Source organism: Octopus bimaculoides, chromosome 7 (genome assembly GCF_046866305.1).
Source record: "Octopus bimaculoides isolate indiv1 chromosome 7, ASM4686630v1, whole genome shotgun sequence".
NCBI classification, from domain to species: Eukaryota; Metazoa; Mollusca; class Cephalopoda; order Octopoda; family Octopodidae; genus Octopus; species Octopus bimaculoides.
This window is the reverse complement of record NC_142934.1, coordinates 25,455,054-25,480,973: the sequence shown is the minus strand read 5'-3', so window position 1 is coordinate 25,480,973 and position 25,920 is coordinate 25,455,054. Positions and strand designations below refer to the sequence as shown.

General features: G+C 36.9%; 1 long non-coding RNA gene across 1 annotated transcript in view; it reads right to left on the bottom strand.

Annotated features, from left to right (window-relative positions):
• LOC149134627 (uncharacterized) overlaps positions 1-25,920 on the bottom strand; it is a 42,788-nt gene that overhangs the window by 4,989 nt on the left and 11,879 nt on the right. The gene's annotated exons all lie outside the window — the stretch shown is intronic.

Here is a 25,920-nt window from a genome sequence, read left to right as displayed (position 1 = left end):
CAGGGAGACACGCTCTTTCCACTCCTGTTCTGCCTGGCACTCACACCTTTAACAGAATTGCTAAATAGAACTGGATGCGGTTACAAATGCTATGGAAAAACAGTCAGCCACCTTCTATATATGGATAACCTAAAATTATATGCAAAAAACGACAAAGAGCTAGAAACACTACTACAGACAGTACACGGCTTTACCAAGGAAATAGAAATGAAATTCGGATTAGAAAAATGTGCCAAAGTAACCCTGAAAAGAGGAAAATTAGTTAAAAGTAGCAATATAACACTAGATAAAGCCAATGAAATAAGAGAACTAGACGAAAGCCAACCATATAAGTATTTAGATAGGATACAACATACACAAATGAAAGAAAAAATAAAGAAAGAGTACTATAGACGATTTAGATCAATACTAAAAACAGAGCTCAATGCTAAAAACAAGATAATGGGTATCAACACTTTAGCTGTCCCAGTTATAAGCTACAGCTACAACATCCTTAACTGGACACTAAACGAACTATGTAAAATAGACAGGAAAACAAGAAAAATAATGACAGGATATAGGATGCACCACCCAAAATCTGACATAGAAAGGCTATATATACAACGCACAGAAGGTGGCAGGGGTCTTATACAGCTAGAAAACTATCATAAAATAACCACCATAGGACTGCAAAAATACCTACTCCAGAAGTAAGGGAAACTAATACAAATAGCCACAAAACACGAGCAAAACAAAAAACTGTTTTCAGTATTTAAGGAAGCTGACAAATACAAACAAGAAATCAATCTACCTAACAAATACGAAGAAGAAGAAGAAGAAGAAGAAGAAGAAGAAGAAGAAGAAGAAGAAGAAGAAGAAGAAGAAGAAGAAGAAGAAGAAGAAGAAGAAGAAGAAGAAGAAGAAGAAACATCAAAAGCTATAAAACAAATGAAATCCAAACTAAAACTAGAACAGCAACGGACCATGATAAAACGATGGCAAGAAAAGCCCTTACATGGTAAATACTGGGCTAAACTAAATGCGAAAGAAATAGACAGAGAAAAATCCGAGCAATGGCTGAGAAGCTCAGGACTCAAAGCAGAGACTGAAGGATTTTTAATTGCTGCACAAGACCAGAGCCTCCCCACCTGAAATTATCAAAAACACATAATGAAAAGAAATATAACAAGTAACTGTAGAATATGTGGAGATCGACAAGAAACAATAAATCATATTATCTCTGGCTGCCCAGTCCTGGCTAAGAAGGAATATATTCACAGACACGACAGAGCTGGGACCTATATACACTGGAAGTTATGCCAACACTATGGAATAACAACAGAAAAAAGATGGTATAAACACACGCCAGAAAAGGTCACAGAAAACAAGAAAGCAACCATACTCTGGGATATGCCAATACACACAGATAGAGAAATTAAGGCAAATAGACCAGATATAGTTGCCAAAGATCATGAAGACAAAAAATGCTTTCTAATTGATGTATCAATACCAGCAGATGACAACGTTTCTCTAAAAGAAATGGAAAAACTTTCAAAATACAAAGACCTGGAAATAGAGATAACTCGAATGTGGAATCTAAAAACAGAAACAATTCCTATCATAGTAGGTGCCTTAGGTATAATAAAAAAATATTCAGACAAATACATAACAAAAATACCAGGACTTACAAATATATATAACATACAGAAAATTGCACTACTGGGTACTGCACACATTCTACGCAAAACACTTTCAATACAGTAAACATAAGAGCACCACAGCAAACCACAGCACATACCCAAGGCGCACAGAGCTGCGCTCGGTAGTGAAGTGAAAGCACGTTATAAAAATAAAACTACTGAACAATAATAATAATAATAATAATAATAACAATGATAAGCTTATTGCTTGCCCTTATAGGCGACTATTATGTTTTTTTTATAATTTCTGCATTTGAAGATGTTTTTTCAATTCAGCACACATTAAATTTCCTTTGGAATTTTAAGTAGTGTTCTTTCTCCCAAACTGTGCCTCTTAAATTTGTTTCTTCTGCAGTGTGTGTGTGTGCGTATGTATGTGCAAGCGCGCATGTGTTTTGTAACTGTGGTGGGTGTCTCCAATTAGATTGGAGTTGCCCTCTTTTGCATGAGATGAAATATATATAAATACACAACGGTATTTATTAGAAGAGTGATTATGGAAAAAAAAAAAAAGTTCTGAAGTCCATAAACGTTTCTAGATGGTTTGGCTCACCTTCTGAATGAACTGTGGAGGACAATGATGTTTTTATTACTGTATATTTTGTTGCAGACAGCAAGGATCGTTGAGACTGTGTTGTAAATGTTTGTCAATGGATTTAAAATTGATTAACATTATCCAACATTCATGAACAGAGATCTTGTTCTTCGGTTTTATCACACCACCATTCTCCCTTATCTCTGTCTCTCCTTCCCTCCCCAATCTCACGTCTCAAACTTTCTATTTACCACATACACACTCTCGCTTCTCTCCCTCCCCCCTCCCTTTCTCTTTCTTCCTCTCTATTTGGTCTCTATTTGTTTCCTCATCTCTCTCCCTTTCTCCCTCACGTTCCTTCTCTCTCTCTCTCAGTCATTCACACACACACATCCACACACTCTGCTAACTCCTTTCATCTTGGTTAATATATTACATTGCTCGCTATAATCGAGTATTCGGTCGCTTATAAATTTGTTTTTCTGCTTTTCTTTGTTTAAGTTTGCTATAACTGTTCTACACTGGGATCGTCCAAATCTTGAAATATATACAGGGTGACCCAAAAGTAGGTTTACAGTTATTCAACTACCTCTTTCGCATTCATATATCAACAGTTTAGATCTTAATTATAGAAAAATATGAAACCATTATTCTATGCTAATTTAATTAATTTTGTCGAGCTCCCTCTTCAGTTTGTAAGATGGAAATTTTAAAACAAATTTAAAGTGCCTACGTGATAACTGTAAACCTACTTTTGCCCCCCCCCCCCGTAGATATATATATATATATATATATATATATATATATATATATATTGCCTTCGAAACGCGGAGTAGATGGAGCAGGGACAACTGAAGAAGGGTAATATTCTTTATGTTGCATGTCTCGTTTCTCTGTTCGTTTTTTTCGTTGTTCGAAAAAAAAGAAGTTCGTTTTCTGTCTTCGTCTTTATGTTTTCGTTTCTCATTGTGTTTAACGTTTTTTGTGATGTCCTGTACCCATATATGCTCGTATGTATACATATAGATGTCGGTATGTACATATATGTATGGATATATGCATATAATTATATATTATTTATGTTATTATATGATCGAACCCCACGCATTGCCTCCAAGTAAGTTTTATCTTATATATATATATATATATATATATATATATATATATATATATACATATATATATATATATATATATATATATATATATATATATATATATATATATATATACATACATACATACATACATACATACATACATACATACATACATAGAATGTAGTCGCAAGAAAGAGGTAGTGAGAAGGGAGTTAGCAGAAAAGACATCAATGAGATATATGCACATATCCTGCACTTTTCTTTCATTTATTCTTCTCTAAGCCTCCACCCATCTCATCATTGTCATTGCTCTACAGTTGAACCATATAAACTGTCTTCAAATACTGTATCTGAAACAAGTCAGTTTGGCATAGGAAATTTAAGGGTCGCATGGACACTCAACGTGCTAGAAATGGCACCCAAATCTCTATTAAATGACACCCTTCCATCTTAAGCACGTTAAAAGTCTCGTTAGTAATATAGTCCTAAATGCCCCTAAAAAGACGGGTTGGTTATGGCTGAGATACGTTTGATCATAGGTCTGCTCAATTAGAGAATAAATGGAGCTTAACAATAACATTAATGTCAACTTTAGGTAGGATTTAAATGAATCACTTCAAAGCACTGAAACGCTTGACGAACGGATAATGTTCTCGATGTTTACAGTAGTAATACATGTAACTCTATTTAGTGTCTACTTAATAGCTTGACGAATAAAACATTTGATGTATAGGGACTATGGGTACTGTACAATGTTGGTGAAACTGATACGATTCAGTTATCTAAACCTCTCTAATTTGATAAGGATAGATGATGTTTAAACTTCAGAGAGCATGCGTTGAAGGTCCGTGAATAGAAGAAATATGAAACTATTAGACTTAGAAGAACTTCCACAATCTCACAGAAACTCTATATCATGCCATGATTGTGCCATTCAGTTATTACTTCCTAAGTAATTGCACCCGTGTGAATAACAACATGGTTGATTGACCTGCTAGAAACAGCAGCCAAATTTCCTTTCAGTTATATCCCATTGTGTTAAAAAAAATGGAAGGATACATGATATAGTTTTAAATGCAAAATCTCAATGTTTAATTAAGAGATCAACGCTAGAACTCTTTGATCGTTGATCTGCTTAATCAATGTTAACTTACGACTGTTGTTGGCACTCCGTCGCTTACGACGTCGAGGATTCCAGTTGATTCCGATCAACGGAACAGCCAGCTCGTGAAATTAACGTGCAAGTGGCTGAGCACTCCACAGACACGTGTACTCTTAACGTAGTTCTCGGGGATATTCAGCGTGACACAGTGTGACAAGGCTGACCCTTTGAATTACAGGCACAACAGAAACAGGAAGTAAGAGAAAGTTGTGGTGAAAGAGTACAGCAGGGTTCGCCACCACCTCCTGCCGGAGTCTCGTGGTGTTTCTCACGGTATGGGAATCAAAACTGCAATCCTGTGACCGCGAGTCCTCTGCCCTAACCACTGGGCCATTGCGCCTCCACTAACTTACGACTAATTATCCACAAAAAGCATTTTGGAATTTATTACCGAAAATACCCAAAGTGGAAAATACACCCGGTTTTCCAACACAAAGACTGTTGCTGAAGCATCCAATTAAACTTCCCACCATCCGGATATGAAGACACTATACCTGAACATTATGTCTCGAGGATGTGAGTCAGTTATCCAAAGTAAGGGAGAACACTGATGTCCATAGTAGTTGGAGATTTCAATTCCTACATAATGTTTGTAGTTAGTGATTATAGTTCTACACTTGCATCTGTTACCGTTGATATTCTTTCGTTTTTAGTCTTTTAAAATTTACTTGCTTTATTCATTAACTGCAGCCATGCTGGGGGCACCACCATGAAGAGTTTAATGGAACCCCAGTACGTTTTTTTCTAAAGTTTTATATTTATTGTATAGGTTCTTTTTTTTTTTTTTGGCTGAACCGTTGATTAAGGAAACACAAACAAACCAATACCAGTTGTCAAGCGTTAATGGAGACAAAAAGAGATACGTATACACACACACACACACACACACGCACACACACACATACACACACACACACACACACACATTTTATTTTTTATTTTTTACTTGTTTCTATCTCATTAGACTGCAGCTATGCTGGGGGCACGGCCTTGAAGAATTGTGATCGAACGAATCGACCCCGTTCTTTTTTTTTTTTTTCTTTAAGCCCGGTACTTATTCTGTCGGTCTCTTTCGCCGAATTGATAAATTTCAGGGACGTAAACACCCCAACACCGGTTGCCACGTGGTGTGTGTGTGTGGTGAGGGACAAACACAGACGCAAACACACACACACACACATACATACACACACTCACATATGCACAAAAACACATATATACACACATGAATGCATACACACACACACACACACACACACACACACACACACACACACACACACACACACACACACACACACACACAACGGGTTTCTTTCAGCTTCTTTCTCTCAAATCCAATCACTAAGTTCTGGTCGACCCGGGGATCTAATAGAGGACACCTGCTCAAGATGTCACGCAGGGAAATTGAATCCGAATCCACGTGGTTGCAAAGCGTGGTTCTTAATGACACCTCGTTGAAAATGTTGTCAAAATATTTATGCATCAAATTGGAAAGTTGGTATTTCTGTGCAAAGAGGAAAATAGGAAAAAATATGCAAAGCTCCTCTGTTCGACCCTTCACTAGAGGTTCTTAAATGGTACGCCCTGTCATACTGAGTTAATTGCATTCCCTTGGTTACGACGATGTGGGTTCCAGTTGATCCCATCAACAGAACAGCCTGCTCGTGAAATTAACGTGCAAGTGGCTGAGCACTCCACAAACATGTGTTCTCAATGTAGTTCTCAGGGAGATTCAGCGTGACATAGAGTGTGACAACGCTGGTCCTTTGCGGTTTTACGTTCTGAGTCTTTACTTTCTGAGTTCAAATTCTGTCAAGGATGACTTTGCCTGGCACCCCTTTCGGGGGTCAGTGAAAAAGGTACCAGTTGTGTAATGGGGTCTATGTAATCGACTTATCCACTTCCTTGAAATTACTGGCCTTGTGCCAAATTTTGAAACCCAATATATATGGTGTTAAGTGACAATTACTTCTGATCATGAGGTTTTCACAAGACACAGAAATAAAATTCGAACAAGAAAAATATTTGACTTTTGTAGTTATTTTGTAATAAGCACTAAGACAACTACTGATGTCAGTGCTCTATCTATTTGCCCTACCCACAACATTGAGAGTATCACATGCTTCAGAGCGCATATAAATTGTTGGCGCTGTAATTAACAGAAGATTGGCGAAAAACTTCAACAGACCTTTAAATGTTTGTTACTAGTAGCTGACCTCTTTGTAATACGTCAATATTCATGTTGCAGTTCGTCTCCATACGATTGCTCTGCATGCTATATTTAGCGGCTAGACCTCCCTGAGCTCCTGTCTTATCATCTTAAAATGAATAAATATACCGTAAATGTAATTTTAAATATATTTCATAACTGGTTTCAGCCAGGGGCTGTAGTTATGATAGGGCACTGTCATTAAAATAAAACGTTGTGGAGGGGCTGGGGATCAAAGCCGAGGTCCTTCCACATGTAAAGCGAACGCTCTACCACTGAAATACGTCCCCGCCAGATAGATACATCCCAATAAGATATGTAAAAAAAAAAGAAAAATAAGTAAAAAGAAAACACTTGCCGGATCATGGGTTGAATGATATAAGTTTATCATAGAGAAATATTTTTTCCAGCACTTTTAAATACCAAGAGAGAGCGACGAAAGAGACTACTCTGCACGAAAGGAACTCCAAAAGGTGAGTCTTGTTCCGAATATAATCACTTAAATACAATCAAATAGCAACATTTACATAAAAATGCGAGCCCCTCTGTGGTCGCTCGACCTCGTAGAAACAGCATTCTCATTCAAATCATTTCTTACTGTCTTAAAAAAAAAAAGAAAGTAGACTTGTGTACAGACCCGTTGCCAGACACTGGTGCCTGGGGGTGCTTCAGAATATGCTGGGTGGACACTAATTTGTAATAATGCTAAAGTGGAGTTTCGAAATAAGTGTGTCACTGTAAATCTAATGGCGCACCATTGAATAGTGAGGGGAAAGTGTTGTCCAGTGCGTCCCCTTAGCGATGGGCTTGCTTGTGTATCAACGATCACAATGGCCTGAATACATCTTAGCTTCAAAAAAGTGCGACACGGTCACAGCTTCAATACCTTGATCATTATTTAACCGAATCAAGACTAGTCTGGTATGAAACAACAGCTCCAAAGAAATAAATATTTCAGAAATAATAACAGTAATGACAAAGTTGTCATCTGGATTATCTCCCTTGTCAGTGTCACGCCACTGCTCAGAATATATATTCCTGATACCTTAGACATGAAAATAAACCTGTTCATAAATAAATAAACAAACAAAGATAGATAGTTGAAATACTGCAATAGAGTAACGACCTACAAAACATTGTTTATGAAGCTAAAAGAATTATCGTCACACGACATTCACGTCAATATACTTTAATTTCTACAGCTAAAATACCCATACTCATATGCAGCACATTAAGTCACTGTTACAACAGCATTCTAAAAACGCTATCTAGTAATGTTGTCGCTACTTCTGTCGCCATGCTATGAATATGTTGTTCTTAAAACGAATGCTAAAGGTATCCTAGACTGGTATACAGTAACAAACGTCGAAGAAAACTTCCTGACATGCTGAGTTCGTTGGCCTTCGAATAAGAAAACCAAGCCTTGGGCATTTGGTGACAACGGGAGAATAGAAAGGATGAAGAGGAGAGAAAGAGAAATGATGGAAGATAATTATGTTGTAGGAAATAGAAAGATAATGAAAAAAGAGAAATAAATAACCACAAACAAAGCTAGAAAGAAAGGTAAAAGAGTGGCTGGAAAATTCAACGCTTTAAATGAGGACGAAGAAGAATGACAAAATAGTAAAACCGAAATTGAGGACCGTTAAGACAGAAAAGAAGCGCCAACGACATCCAAAAGAAAGAGGAGGAGGAGGAGATAAATTTTGTCGGAGATATGGATGTTAAGAGTAAATATGCAAATATTTATTCATTATAGATGTTTCAAACTAAATTACTTGGCAACTGAAGTGGGCTGCCAAGCTTTTGTAGGGCGTTCATTCTGCAAAGCTTTGTCTAGGCTCAGAATTATTGGTGCAGCAAAGAGGAGATCCATAAAAGCCCTTACTGAAACTGCAGAGAAAACCACTAGATATCTTTGAATAAAGAGGGGCGACCAGTGGTTGGCTGCGACTAGGATGCTAGCCAGGACTCTCTCAGCCTCAGCTTGGTCAACTAAGTGAGGGGTTTGACGTTGAAAGACCCGAAGACCTACTGAAAATGACTCATCCCAGATCTGCGAGATATCTTGAAACTAAACTAAATTGATTTCAAATTTTGACACAAGGACAGCAATTTCGGGTGAGGGGGGTAAGCCGATTACATTGACCCCAGGACTGAGGTAGAGCTTATTTTATCGACCACAAAGGATGAAAGCAAAGTCAACCTCGGACGAAATACCGCTGAGCATTTCGCTCGGCATGCTAATGATTCTGACTACTCGCCACCTTATGTTGCAAACCCAATTACTTATACTTAAAGAAAGGTTTGAACTACGTCTTAGCTGATTGCTTACCCAAATAAAATTCAAGATCACGTTACTGCACCTGCTTATCTCGTACTCTGTTCTTATGTTTGATAATTACGAGATTCCTTCACTGAGAGACATTTATGTTTGATAATTACGTGATTCCTTCACTGAGAGATATTTATGTTTGATAATTACGAGATTCCTTAACTGTGAGACATTTATGTTTGATAATTACGAGATTCCTTCACTGAGAGACATTTATGTTTGATAATTACGAGATTCCTTCACTGAGAGACATTTATGTTTGATAATTACGAGATTCCTTCACTGAGAGACATTTATGTTTGATAATTACGAGATTCCTTCACTGAGAGACATTTATGTTTGATAATTACGAGATTCCTTCACTGAGAGACATTTATGTTTGATAATTACGAGATTCCTTCACTGAGAGACATTTATGTTTGATAATTACGAGATTCCTTCACTGAGAGACATTTGTGTTTGATAATTACGCGATTCCTTCACTGAGAGACATTTATGTTTGATAATTACGAGATTCCTTCACTGGGAGACATTTATGTTTGATAATTACGCGATTCCTTCACTGAGAGACATTTATGTTTGATAATTACGAGATTCCTTCACTGAGAGACATTTATGTTTGATAATTACGAGATTCCTTCACTGAGAGACATTTATGTTTGATAATTACGAGATTCCTTCACTGAGAGACATTTATGTTTGATAATTACGAGATTCCTTCACTGAGAGATATTTACACACATTGGCTTTCTATATTCTTTTCTATTCTAGGCACAAAGCTCAACATTTTTGGGAGGATGTCAGTCGATTAGATCGACTCCAGTACGTAACTGGTACTTAATCTATCGACCGTGAAAGGATGAAAGGCAAAGTCGACCTCGGTAGAATTTGAACTCAGAACGTGAAGACAGATGAAATACCGCTAAACATTTCGCCCGGCGTGCTAAAGTTTCTGCCGGGTCGCCACCTTACATTAACTTTATATATTAATCTACACATTACGCCTGTATGTTACAGCAAAGAGAATACTATTATTTCTGTTACTAATCTGGCCTCGCGTTTATCTTAATATTTCTTCAATGGTTAAGGTAGCGATTTAGTAGAATCGTTAATACGCCGGCAAAATGCTTAGCAGCATTTCGTCTGTCTTTACGTTTTGAGATCAAATTCCGCCGAGGTAGATTTTGCCTTTCATCCTTTCGTGGTCGATCAAATAACTACTTGTTGAGTACTGGTGTCGATGCAATTGACTGATCCCCACCTTTGAAATGGCTGACTTTGTGTCAAAATTTGAAATCAATATTTCTTTAATGATTTCGTCGGAAGGGAAAAGACAGCGCTTCTGTTCTTTTACAGAGATCCCTGGGCTGTGGGAAAGAAGGGATCTGACTGAAGAGTGGACTCGAAAAAGGATACCCAAGATGGTGATGTTATGGGTTTGCATAGAACCCTTCAGTTTTGTGACTCGAAACATCAGATAAATAAAATAAATAGTTAAATAAATAAATAATAAATAAACAAATGGATATAGAGATACAATTGGTAATAGGTTATAAATGCTGCTCCTAAGACAACTGCTGAAGTTATTCTATACAGGCAGAACAACAGACGTGAAAGAAAACAAAACTTCTTTTAATTATATATAAAGGAGAAAACAGGCAGTATTCATTGACTCTCAGAGACTAAGCCTAGGGCATTTGATGACAACGGAAAAACTGAAAGGAGGAAAAAGTTGAAGGTAAACAGAACAGCAATATTGGATGCTCTCACTAGGTGGCAACCGCAGTAGCCGAAGAACCGATCCAGTAAAGTGTTTGTGTCTGAGATAGGCTGGTGGGGTGTAGATCTATCGTCTTATGATCATCGACGCCTGTAGGCACTGTACATTAAAAAGCGGACTGTCATTGTAATTTTTCAATTAGCCGTATCGTTTTTAACTTTAAGAAGTTCTGCTTCTTAAGATTGGCAAAGAGGCAATTAGTCTCGTGACCAAGTGCTCCAATGATTAGAGTTATTAATCTTAAGTAAAATCAGAAGATTTCTCATTAGCTTGCCATAGACGTCTTCTTTTATCTTTAACATTACGGTAACATCTGTTGGGTAAGCGAGTTCTACTACCGCGTACAAATTAATGTATGTATGTATATATGTATGTATGTATGTATGTATGCATGTGTGTGTGCATATGTGTAATTATGTATATATTTATGCATGCATGTTCTTTTTGTTGTTTTTCAAATTTTACATTAAGACATAAAGAGCCTGTCATCACCTCAGAAACAAGCCTCTTTTATTAGAACTTAACATCAACTGAGTAGTCGTGTATATATTTTCTTTAAGATTTATTTAAAGTTCTTGGCATAATCCAAGCCAGTAACTAGCTAACAAAGTGTTTTTGTTTGCATCAAGACAGTTCTAGGGATTGGTATATATTTGAATGCGAATTAATATGTGAATATCCGCGGACGTATGCATGAATGTGTTTACATATTTGTATTCAGTGTACCTATCTCAAGTGTGTATGGTTAATATTGTGTGTGCGTGAATGTGTGTGTTTGTGTGTGTGTGTGTGTGTGTGTGTGTGTGTGTGTGTGTGTGTGTGTGTGTGTGTGTGTGTGTGTGTGTGTGTGTGTGCACATTTGGAATTTTGTGTATAGGCTCATTCAAAGGGAACTAAAATTGAGAATCTTTGTAATGTTTTACAAATCGTCGCTAGACTACAAATCGATTAGATTTGGAAGATTCCAGTCGGTTTATGTATGTATGTATGTATGTATGTATCTATATATGTCATTATTCAGTTTTATTTCAAGATTTCTTGCCAATAGAGAAAGAAAATTTTTCTAACTTTGATGCAAGGCTCCATCATTAGAATTTCAACAACATTAACAGGGTATTTTTGCATGTATGTATGTATGTATGTATGTATGTATGTATGTATGTATGTATGTATGTATGGCTATTGCAATTCACAACGAAACATGTGTAAAATGTGGAAGAGTGTGCCTCTCAGTTGGCGGTCTGTGCAGTATATAATAAAGTGTGTAAAACTTTGGCTGCGCTTAAAAGTCATATAAGGGCATCACATGGCATCAATAATGAATCATTTCAATGTCTTTTTGGCAATGGCTTTTCTCGTGTAACGAGGGTGCAGCTATGATGTATGTACGTATATGTGCAGATTTGTATGTTTTGTTTATGTATGTACTCTCATGCATAGAGTTGCATGTGTAGGCATATATAAATCTCAACAAACCAAGTTAGAAAGAGAAGTAAAAGAATGGTTGGAAAATTCAACGCTTTAAATGAGGACGAGGAAGAATGAGAGGATAGTAATACTGAAATTGAGGACCGTTAAGAGAGAAACGAGGCGCCATCGACATCCAAAAGAAAGAAAAGAAAAAGGAGGAGGAGACGGAAGAAGAATAGGAAAAGGACGAGGAGAGGGGAAGAGGACGACGAGAAGAAGGATGAGGAGATAAATTTTGTCGGAGATATGGATGTTAAGAATAAATATGCAAATATTTATTCATTATAGATGTTGCAAACTAAATTACTTGGCAACTGAAGTGGGCTGCCAAGCTTTTGTAGGGCGTTCATTCTGCAAAGCTTTGACTGGGCTCAGAATTATTGGTGCAGCAAAGAGGAGATCCATAAAAGCCATTACTGAAACTGCAGAGAAAACCACTAGGTATCTTTGTATAAAGAGGGGAGACCAGTGGTTGGCTGCGACTAGGATGCTAGCCAGGATTTGATCAGCCTCAGCTTGGTCAACTAGGTGAGTGGGTTTGACGTTGAAAGACCCGAAGACCCATTGAAAATGACGCATCCCAGGACATCTACGAAATATCTTGAAACTAAACTAAACCAATTTCAAATTTTGACACAAGGACAGCAATTTCTGGGGAGGGTGTTAGCCGATTACATTGTCCCCAGGACTGAGGTAGAGCTTATTTTATCGACCCCGAAAGGATGAGAGCAAAGTCAACCTCGGCGGAATTTTAACACAGAACGTGAACACGGACGAAATACCGCTGAGCATTTCGCCCGGCATGACAACGATTCTGCCAGCACGCCACCAAACTTTGATTGGGCTCGGTGCAACAAAGAGGAGATCCATAATCTTACATATATATACTTAAATGATAAACTTCTAGAAAGTTTTACAGATTTTTACAGTTCCAGTGATGGATTGGATTTGTAGTCTTCGAATCAACTTTCTCCTTTCTGGTTTTGAGAAGCCTAGTTTCTTAAGATTGGTACTTAGGCTGTGAGTTACATATCCCAGAACCCCGATAATTACAGGTGAATGTATGTACATATATCTGTCTGTTTGTTTGTCTGTACGTATGTATGTATACATGTATGTATGTATGTATGTATGTATATGTGTATGTATGTTTGTATGTATGCATGTATGTTTGTATGTATGTTTTTTTGTATGTACGAACGAGCATGTTTGTATGAATGTATACACGAGGGATTACCCAAAAGAAACCGGAATTTTGCAATATTATTTTATTCACTTAGCTTTACATGTTTACACTTTTATCGCCTTCAAAGTATTCTCCATTTGAAGCAATGCATCGATCCGGGCCCGTTTTTCACTATTTGAAGCAGTACTAGAACTCGCGCGATGTGATTCCTTTTAATGCCTCCGTTGTTTTTTCTTCACCTCTTTCATATCTGCAAGTTCCGTAGCACCATCTTTCGTCCCCAGTGATGACTTTCAAAATAAGGTCCGGATATTCTTCCACCTGTTCTTTCAATTCACGACACGCATTCAGTCGTGACTGCTTTTAATCTTCCTCGCTCAAAATTCGTTGGCAAGAGCTCCAGGACACATCAATCACATCAACAAGTTTCTCAATTGTTCAGTGACGGTCCTCCAACATCAATTCGCGAATTTTCAATGATGTTTTTTTCATTGGTTTGGGAGGTCGACGTGTATCTTGAAGGAGGTTGATCTTCAAGCGACAAGTGACCATTTCTAAAGGGTGAAAACCACTCATAAACTTATGTTTTGCTGATGGCAGCGTCCTTGTGAGCTGTTTGAAGCATGACAACGGCTTCGGCCGCTGTTTTACCTCAGGAGAAAACAGTGGAATTATTTGGTGAAATTATCTGGTTGAATTATTTGGTGAAAAAATACCACTAAAGCAACTTAAACCGTCCAAAGGACAGGTGCGTTTGCTAGTATATGTATGTATGTATGTATGTATGTATGTATGTATGTATGTACGTATGTATGTATGTATGCACATACATACATGTATGTATGTATGTAAGTATGTATGTATGAATGAATGTATGTTTGTATACATGTATGCATATATTTATACATACAAATATTTACATATATACATACAAATATTTACATATATACATACATACATATATATGCATACACACACACTCACGTACACACACACGCGCGCACACACACACACACACACGCACGCACACACACGCACACACACACACACACACACACACACACATACACATATATATATTCATACAAATAACATGACGGACTTCTTTCAGTTTTTTGAGGACACCTCTTTCAAGGACTAGCGTTCTTCTAACTTTTTTTTTACCTTACTCTTCAGATAAATAGTGTCAGATATCACGTTCGTTGGCTCAACAAATAAAAATGTATGATGTAATCGTTGTCTTAAAAGCATAGTGATACAGTGATATCTCGCTTCCTGAAAGTTTCCCGAGCCTTTGCCACAAAGTTCGAAAAGAACTGGGACCTGCTGACGGAGATCCAACATTATCAGCTAAATGCAAAATGCATGCACAGGGTTTTAATAGCATCATAACGTATAACTTTGTACAAAATATCCAAGAAATAATCGATATAATCCTCCGAAAATGAATCAGAGCCATTGCAAAGGACCTCATGTTTTCAGAATGCACCATCAGAATTGTGCATGAGGACATCCGACACAAGTGGTATGTTATGCAGAGGGGACAGTTTATGTCAGAAGTGATGAGAAAATCGTTCGATCCATGCAAAGGGCTTGCTGAACAAATTAATACACCAAGAGGCTGGAATGCTTTGGTTTTTCTCCGAAGAGAAAATCTTTGATCAAGACCAAAAGGTAAACCAAAAGAAAGACAGATGGCTATGCACAGACCCGAATGAGGTTCCATCAGTCATGCATACTAAGTTACCAGCAATTATGATGGTTCTGGAAAAGGTCAGTAATGAGGGAGACGTCATGCCTCCTCATTTTTTTTTCACAAGGCTTAAGAGCCAATACCACTGGCTACACAAATGTGTTGGAGAAAATTGTGAGGCGCTGAATAGACAGAGTATGCAATGGAAGATCGTAAACTTTTAACTAGACTTTGCACCGTCTCATAAAGCAAGGAGACCGCAAGCGTGGGTGCGTGTCAGTCCCCATGACCATGTTCTCTCAGACACATGGTCTCCTAATTCACTACCTCAATCCACTGGACTATTTCATATGGGGCGTTATTGAGAGAGAGATCAATAGCATCATAGTACCATACTATCTCTTGAGTCTGCCATAACCCAAATTGATGAAAATCATCTGATTCGGGTATATCAACGCCTCCGACACCATATTGAAGTAGCCATTGTTGTTAACAGTGGATTTTTTGATTAGATGTGATAAAGGGATTCTCAAAATTGTTTGTAACAATTTGTTTTTAAATACAGTTGTTTTATTTGGGGGGGGGGGGTTGTATTATCTATGCGTTCTTTTCCAAATTCGTACAAATACCCCCACCCCCACCCTCCCCCAAAAAACTGATGCACACCGAACACACACACACACACATATGACGATTTTTTTTTTTCAGTTTCCTTCTACCAAGTCCGTTCCCCAAGCTTTGGGTCAGCATGAGGTTTTAGCGGAAGACACATTCCCAAGGTACCCACGCAATGGGACTGAACCCTGAATCCTGAAGTTGGGAAGCAAACCTCTTACCACACAGCCATCCGTTAATTGAAGTTTTTCAACGAACCATATTATACATGTGAGACCCTACCGTACATATATTTAGTATGCAGACCGATCCCCTTGAGCACTTTAAAGGGTTTGATGAACGCTGTGTGTGTGTGTGTGTGTGTGTGTGTGTGTGTGTGTGTGTGTGTGTGTGTGTGTGTGTGTGTGTGCGTGTGTGTGTGTGTGTGTGTGTGGTGACTGTGCACGCGTATGAATACACTTGTGAATGTATATGAGTGCGTCCATACGTGTGTGCCTGTGTGTGTGTGTTTATGTGATTCGCTCATGTCGGATGTAGGATACGAGTTGAAGGATTAATATCTTAATGATAGTAGAAGGAGAGGAGGAAAATTGAGAGAAAGAAATAGTGAGAGTGAGAGAGGAGACTGGTGAGACAGAGAGAGAGGGAGAAAGTGAGGAAAGAGAGAGAGAAAGTGGGGGAAAGAAAAAAGAGAAACGAGAGTGATATCGAAAGAGAATTGAAAGAGAAAGAGATTGAGAAATAAGAGGTGAAAACTGAAACAGGAAATACTTAATAGCACAAAGGAATAATTTGTTACAAGTGTCGAATAACTGTTCTCTGACAATTTTATCTATTTGTTCGTCTGTCCATCTTCCTATTTGACTATTCATGCGCTCAGTATAAATGTTTTTCTCCATACACTAGTACTCTAGTTAGATCTATCTATCTATCTATCTATCTATCTATCTATCTATCTATCTATCTATCTATCTATCTATCTATCTATTTAGCTATCTATCTATCTATCCATTTATTTAGCTAGCTATCTATCTATCTATCTATCTATCTATCTATCTATCTATCTAATCTATCCATCTATTTAGCTATCTATCTATCTTTCTATCTATCTATCTCACTCTGTACACACACACATGACAGAAGTAAACAGACACCTTTGTAATCCTTAAAACTCATCTAAATCTGAAATTATACATTCAAATTATCTATTACTTATTATGGTCTCTCCGCCATCTCACTGGCCCAATCTTTTCTCCACTTGATATTGGCTGGTCGAAGAAGTGGCTCCCTTCTTGCTGCTCTGCCATTGTAACCAAGTTTGTGGAGATACCTGACAGCTGTTCTGGGACTGAACTTATAGAGAGGATTATTCTCCACACTTCTCTTAACAAAGTGAAGGGTCCTGCCAGAGGGCACTGGTCGACCTGGACGAGGTGATGTGGACTCCTTCCCTCTCTGGTGAATTGCACAATCACTCTATTAGCTTTAGTAGGAAGGATCCCAAAGTTTTCTGTGATTTTAGGCTAAGTCCACCTTCAGATTGACACACAATATGACCTCTTTGAAAAATCAGACAGTTCCAAAACTTATTTTGTACATGATTAAACAGTCACAAACAGAACCTGAAACATGAAAATGTCAATAAAAATATAAACCTTTTCAAGTTAAAATAAACTTTTAAGGGGTGTCTATTTTAAAGGGTGTCTATTTTAAGGGGTGTCTATTTTAAGGGGTGTCTATTTTAAGGGGTGTCTATTTTAAGGGGTGTCTCTTTACTTCTGTTATGTCTGTGTATAGATATCTGTCTAGCTATCTATCTATATATCTACCAAACCATCTCGCTACCTACTTATCTATTTATCTATCCATCTAATCGTCCATTCACCCACCCATATTTCCCCTTCTTTTCTTTTCATTTCTTGTCCTTTCTTCTTTTCTCTTCTTTTCCTTCTATCTTTCATTCATCCTTTCTTTCTTTCTTTCTTTCTTTCCTTCTTTCTTTCTTTCCTTCTTTCTTTCTTTCTTCTTCCCCTATACAATCAGGCATTTATCTGTCCATCTGTCAGCCATTTAGATATCTTAAGCTATTTACACATAGTTACTCATAGTTATTTTTTCACAAGAGAGTTCCAGACCCCAGTTATGAACTCATTTGCATACAGCCAATCAGAGCTCAACAATCAAACTAGTGGCCACCTAGTCACGAAAATACTCTGGTTGAGTTCTATACAAAATGTACGTTATAGCAAAATCTAACTGTTCTACACGGGTTAATAGGGGTGACAAATGTGAAATTTAGTGTATAAAGTGAATGGAGAGCTGCTCACCGATGATGCCATAAGTGTTGCCAATTTGCATAATTTACTGCAAAATGTAAATGAGTGTAGTTTCCTAACTTTTTGATTGATTTTGTGCATTTCTAATTTTAAATGTTGGTGTTGATCTGGAAACATCGTAATCAATATGGCGTGGTGTCGTATTGCGCCTTCCTTGCATGTATCAATGGGTACATGAAGTATCACTAATCTCAGTCTGAACATAGGTACCTAATGTTAGCTTCATTAAAATGGTGCTCAATTGATCTATGTATTTGGTGGAGGGACACGGAATGTGCTGCTTATGTGAGACCTGCTATGCTGTACTCACAGAGTGGCATACACCATTCTATGCCTGACTGGCTGTACTGTAGTAGTACACAGTATGTGGATTTTCAAGGTGAGCTCTGACTGGCTGTATGCAAATGAGTTCATTACTGGGGTCCGGAACACTCGTAGGAAAAAAAAATTCGCCGGTGGGACAGAGAAATAGATACAGCGATACAGAATTAGGTAGTTATCGATAAACTACCTAGATCTTATATATTTGCTATAATTTTTCCCTTCCATCCCTCTTTCTGTCTTAATATTTAGCTGTAAAGTAACTCAAGGGCCGTGAGTTTCGAGCATTACACTCATGAATTTCGTTAAGTGCAACAGGCGAAACACTGAGTCGTTGAATCACTATGTAAATTTACAGTTAAATAACAAATAAGTATATATGTTCTGCTTTAACATATTGAGTACAGTTTATCCGTTTGTAGCACAGAGAGAGAGAGAGAGAGAGAGAAAGAGAGAGAGAAAGAGAGAGAGTGGGAGAGAGAGAGTGAGAGAAAGAAAGAAAGAAAGAAAGAAAGAAAGAAAGAAAGAAGGAAAGAAAGAAAGAAAGAAAGAAAAAGGAGATGAAATAGGACCTAGAAAGATTTTACCCTGCCAGATTTTACCCCGCCAATATTTCATTTGTTTACGGTTGACAACACGTGCTGTCACGCACAAGATGACAGCTTCCAAATCCTGTTTTTTGATTGGTTAAAAATGATCAAACTTCTTTTAAAAAATTATTTCTGGAAGAAATTAAATATCACCCGATATTCAGCGTGGAAAATTACATCAATACACCAAATTTTAAAATGTTCACTAAACTTTGAAACTTCCACAGGTGCAACCAAACAGAAAAGATCCATAGTTTGTCTTCGAGCCGAAGTTTTCAAAATATAATAAACATTTCTCGATAATTTCATTAAGAATACGTTTTATGTTTATATTCTGTTCTCTTTTTATATCATATTTTTTAAAATAGCTGCTGTTTTAACGCAGGAAGCTTGATGTAGATGGTCAACCTTACTGCAAGATAACAAAGTAGCATGCGGAGTGTGGTCTGTTTTCACATACGTGGTGTCAACATGTGTGTTACTGTTATTTGTGCAGACTTGTCCTTAATTTTATAATCACCATCCCTTCTCTTACATTCAACATCTGTTACTTGTTGGCGTAATTGTTTTGTCATGAAATAGTTTAGCTCTCAGTGAAGTTTGTCTCAGTATATTTCTATCTTAGTTGTAGACCTAACTGAGGGATATAATTAGCTATTTTGTAATAATTGCGTAAAAATGACTGGATAAGTGTATGTAAGTATATATATATATATATATATATATATATATATACATATGTATGGTTATCTTTTTCTTTTGCCTGTTTCAGTCATTGGGTTGAGGCCAAGCTGGGGCACCACCTTGAAATTTTAGTTGAACTAATCGACCCGAGTGCTTATTTTTTTTTTTTATGAAGTTTGGTACTTATTCTATTGGTGTTTATTGTCAGACCGCTAAGTTACGGAGACATAAACAAACCAACACCAGTTGTCAAAACTGTGGAGGGAACAAATACAAACACACACAAACACTCCCCCCCACACACACACACACATATACTATAAGCTTCTTTCAGTTTCCATCTACCAAATCCATTCACAAAGCATTCGTTGGCCCGAGGCTATTGCAGAAAAACGCTCACCCAAAGTGCCATGCAGTGACCCTGAACACAAGATTGCATGGTTGGGAAACAAGCTTCTCAACCATATGGCTATGTTTGCATGCATGTATGTATATGCATGCATGCATGTAAATATTGCATTAATGAGGACGTTATAGAGATAAGATGAAGTTTAACTATTTGTGCATCTTATAACAAGACTGTTTTTGTAATTCATTTATAATCTATGCCTTTTTATCAAGATTTTAAAGACAATTTCGAATAATTATCTTCCTCAGATATCAGCCATAACATAATGTTTGCATTGTCAACTTGAAGAAGCTTGGTCTATAAATGTTACACATGAATATAAACACCCACAAAAACAGACAACGGCGTTGTATAATATATGTAAGAGCACGCAAGAGCATGCACATATGTCCATATGTGCGCGAGTGTGTGCATAAGAAAGTGTACCAGGCATGATAGGAAAACCGGTTAAGACATGATGAGAAGGGGAGGAATAATAAGACGCATGGTGAGTTCGAGAGAAGGATAAAGCAAATAAATCATGATCTCACACGCATGCACACACACTCACACACACTCACACACACGCAGCTGCATAAATATAGGAATGGAAGTTCAGACTAGGAATAAAAGCATATAAAAAGCAAATAGTATAAATATATATATATATATATATATATATATATATATATATATATATATATATATATATATATATATATATATGTATACATATACATAAATATGTGCGTGTGTGTGAGAGTGTGTACGTGTGTGTATGTGTGTGTGCGTGTGTGTGTGTGTGTGTGTGTGTGCGTGTGTGTGTGTGTTAGAAACTGAAACTTGTTAAATCATAACACCTAGTTTCTAGATTCCGATCGTTCGAACGATTGTTTGAGCAACCACAACAGCGAAAGCGAAATTCAGTGGCATGTTTCAAAATGGTTCCGTTTCTAATAAAATATATACACGTTACTCCATGAAGGAAGGGTGTCCAATACATATTGTAGAATACATAATATATTAAAACTGGATTGATCTTGTGAGTCTAATTTTATGTCATTGCGATCTTCTGACTATTTCTCTCAAGATCACAGTGACATGAAATTTGAATCCTGATGTAAAAATTCAGTTCCAATAAAGTATATATATCTGTGTGTGTGTGTGTGTGTGTGTGTGTGTGTTTGTATCACGTCTGTTTTCATTCCTACACTTCACTCTGTGTTTCATATCTTCTCTATTAATAACTTTTACTTAAACATTTTCTAGTACCGTCTCTGGTGAAGGGATATATAAAATATTCCAGAAACAGCTGTAAGACCTCTTTATAAATGTTCTGAAAACTATTCCCAACCTTGAAATTTTTATCTCATCCTTTTATATATATATATATATATATGAACACACACGCAAGCGCGCGCACTCGCATACGCGTGCACCTATATATATAGGCGTGGCTGCGTGGTAGGAAGTTTGCTTCCCAACCAAATGGTTCCGGGTTCATTCTCACAGCGTGACACCATGGGCAAGTGCTTTCTACTATGACCTCGGGACGACCAAAACCTTGTGAGAGAATTTGGTAAATGGAAACTGAAAAGGACATCGTATGAGTGTGTGTGTGTGTGTTTGTATGTATGTGTATGTATATATGTGTATATATATATATATGTGTGTGCATGTGTGTGCATGTGTGTGCGTATATATATATGTGTACATATCATACGTATATATATATATATATATATATATATATATATATATATATATATATATATATATATATATGGGAGAATATACAAAAAAATAACAACAGACGAGGACAGGTTGTGTAAATAACAAAAGTATATATTAGTATGACGCTCGGGAATACGGAAAGTCTTTGACGTTTCGAGCTACGCTCTTCAACAGAAAGAATACGGAGACAAGGAGAAAAACACGGAGAAAAAAAATTGAATAGTGTTCAATATATATATATATATGTATATGTATATGCATGTATGTATGTATGTATGTATGTATGTATGTATGTATGTATGTATGTATGTATGTATGGCGCATGTCTAATAAAAAAAAACATGTTTCCAAGTCTCACAGAGCACTTCCTCTTTTCTGGTTGGATTCTCATTTCCAAGCGTAGACACATGCAAAGTGGATACAATCAACTATATTGGCGCAGGTACAGCTCTGTTAATAAAAAGCTAATCTCGTAACTGCATACTTTTGGATTCGTACTCTCTGCATGGCGTATTGGATAAGTGTCTTCTACCATAACCCCAGTTTACCAAAGTCTTCTGAGTGAAAATTGGAAGACGCAAATCGTGTGAAGGGTGTTATAGGAAAACTTTTCAATTTTAATGAAGTATATTTAATTCGTCACATCATTTGCCACCTTCTCCAGCCCCTTGGGTACCTTTAGTGAAGACAACTTAGTTTAAAACATTCGGAGCTGGTCTCCGTTTTGATGATTACCTACTACCTGATTTCCAGCCCCGGAAATTTCATGGATGCTGCCCTAACTTCTCTGAGCCTATGCCATACAATATATAACGCATGAGCCCGGCAACGTTGTTTTCTCTCTCTCTCTCTCTCTCTCTCTCTCTCTCTCTCTCTCTCTCTCTCTCTCTCTCTCTCTCTCTCTCTCTCTCCCACTACCACGTGACCCGTGATCATTCTACTTTCAGCTTTCTTTTTTCGCTTGATCACTGACTTGTTCAGTCATTCTCCTCCTAGCCTCTCTCGTTCTGTACTTTCTACATTTGGTTCGTACCTTTCATTTTTTTCACCTTTTGCAGTACCCTCCATCTTTCCAGCCCTTCAGGACGTTTTCCATCGCATTACTTATACACACGTGTTGTTTTGTCTCAAAACCAATGGCCTTTCTTTTGTTTGTATAACGTATAATAAATTTTGTTTATTTACATTTATAAATGTGTCGTATTATTAGCAACTTGAGTAATTTTAAGCCTCATCTTTAGCAAAACCGGTCATAGTCAGTACCCTCTGTACCTTCGTGACATGTATTAATTTTGCCAATATATACATACATACATACATACACACACACACACACACACACACACACATATATATATATATATATATAAATATATATATATATATATATATATATATATATATATATATATATATATATATATAAATATATGCATATATACATACATATATGTACATACCTACATATATATGTGTATATAGATGCATATATGGGTACAGGGCATCAAAAAAACGCCAACAAAATGAGAAACGTGAACATATATGGCCACAGGACATAAAAAACAAAAACGTAAACAAATGAAAAACGAGAACATAAAAAACAAAAAACATAGAAAACGAACTTTTTTTGGGAACAACGAAAGAAACAAATAGAGAAACGACACTCTTCCTCCTTGACTCTCTCTCGTTGCTCACACGTGGCCAACGGCTATCCATCTTCCTTTCTTCCATTTCCTTCCTAAAGAAAAGACGTGCTTTTGCTTGTCTCTTCTCAAAGCTCGTTTTTCCAGCGTTCACCACTTCACATCGTCTTGGCTTAACAGTCCTCACCCTTTGTTTTTACTGCTTTGTTCTTACTTTCCTGTTTTTGTTACCACTTTAACCCTCCGCAAAAAATCCCAAACGGTCCTGCCAACTCGCCTTCTTGATGATGATGATGATGATGATGATGATGATGATGATGATGATGATGACGACGACGACGACGATAACGACGACGATGATGACGATGATTGAAACAACGCCAGCAACAGCTATACCAATTGAAGCAACACCAATAACAGTACTCTCTCGGGGTCGATGAAATAAAGAACCGATCAAGTACTGAGGTCGATGTAATTGACTTTCACACACAATAGGCGCAGGAGTGGCTGTGTGGTAAGAAGCTGGCTTCCCAACCATATGGTTCCGGGTTCAGTCCTATTTTCGTTTGCAAATTTCTCAGTTCTTCAAAAACGATCTAAAATAAACATAATTACGTTTACGATATAAAGATTGATTTGGGGACTAACACCTAATTTTGTGTTAGTCCCCACCCGTAGTAAGTATCTTTAATGCAGTAAGTAATATCATAGAAGTTCCGCCTGCAACGGTTTTCTGTAAGTGTTTTTTTTAATCCTGAATATTGCGAGCTACTTATAGCTGTATTTATGTTTTGCTAAAGAGATCGAATAAGCCCGAAACACGTCCAGAAAAATGTCTTCATTGTTAAATTCAGGCCCATGTAGTTCACGCTGCATTACCGACTCTTCATATTTAATAATTTTCTAAAAATTATTTAATGTTTCGTGTCTGTCACTCTTTCTTAAAGTTAATCATTGATGTTTTATTCATTATCAAGTGTAAAATATTAATCAATTTACAATCTTTGACTCATTAAATCAAATACCATCTGGTAATTTAATAAGTTAGGTGTCAAAATGTGAGAATCTAAACATTTCCTCTTCAGTACATATTATGCCACCAACTTCTGTTTCAAACATATTCAATTAAGAGCTTTATGAAGTCTGTTAGAATATGATTGTTATTAAATGGAAGAAACTCTACATTAATAAAAAATATAAATAAATCAACAATAAATAAATAAATAAATAAATAAACAAAATGAATAAGTAAATAAATAAAGGAATAACAGTATGATGGGTGTAAATGTTGCTCAGTTTTGATACTCGTTTGTTGAAAATATAAACATAAAACACACGTGTTTCCATGTATAGGGAGAGATTCAATCTTTTTTTTTATTTAATGTAATTAACTAGAGATTTCAAGCAATTATGACAGCTTTTAACAAACCATCTGTCTATACACACATATTATAGTAGAATATGAGAGTGTGTGTGTGTGTGTGTGTGTGCTTGAATGTATGTACGGGAATGTGTTGTTGAGTAGCATAATCCTAATTATGTCATATTACTAACAAGAAAGTCATCAAGCTTGCTGACCAGAAGCACAAAGCCTCAGCTGACCGACAATATATATACATATAATTTTTTATAGGCGCAGGAGTGGCTGTGTGGTAAGTAGCTTGCTTACCAACCACATGGTTCCGGGTTCAGTCCCACTGCGTGGCACCTTGGGCAAGTGTCTTCTACTATAGCCTCGGGCCGACTAAAGCCTTCTGAGTGGATTTGGTAGACGGAAACTGAAAGAAGCCCGTCGTATATATGTATGTATATATATATATATATATATATATATATATATATATATATATATGTGTGTGTGTGTGTGTGTGTGTGTGTGTGTGTGTCTGTGTGTCTGTGTTTGTCCTCCCACCATCGCTTGACAACCGATGCTGGTGTGTTTACGTCCCCGTAACTTAGCGGTTCGGCAAAAAGTGACCGATAGAATAAGTACTAGGCTTACAAGGAATAAGTCCTGGGGTCGATTTGATTCGACTAAAGGCGGTGCTCCAGCATGGCCGCAGTCAAATGACTGAAACATGTAAAAGAGTAAAGAGTAAAGAGTAATATATATATATATATATATATATATATATATATATAAAGAGTTCCAACTCTGTCTGTTTTTTATGTTTTATTTATATTCTTATAAAATTAATGTGGGATATAGAATATGGAATATATAATATAAATAGTAAAATGAAATGAAGTATCGAATGAAGTATTGAATATATGAAATATTGAGTATTAAATATATAAGGGCTAGTATACTTTTCTGCTTTATAGCAGTCATTAATGTCCCGTCTGATCTGTCAGGAAGCGTAAGGATGCTTAAAAGCATACACCTGCTAGAAAAAATAGCTAAAGTCTTAATTAAACCACCGTACAGCACCAAGATAACAGAAAAATAACAGTAGG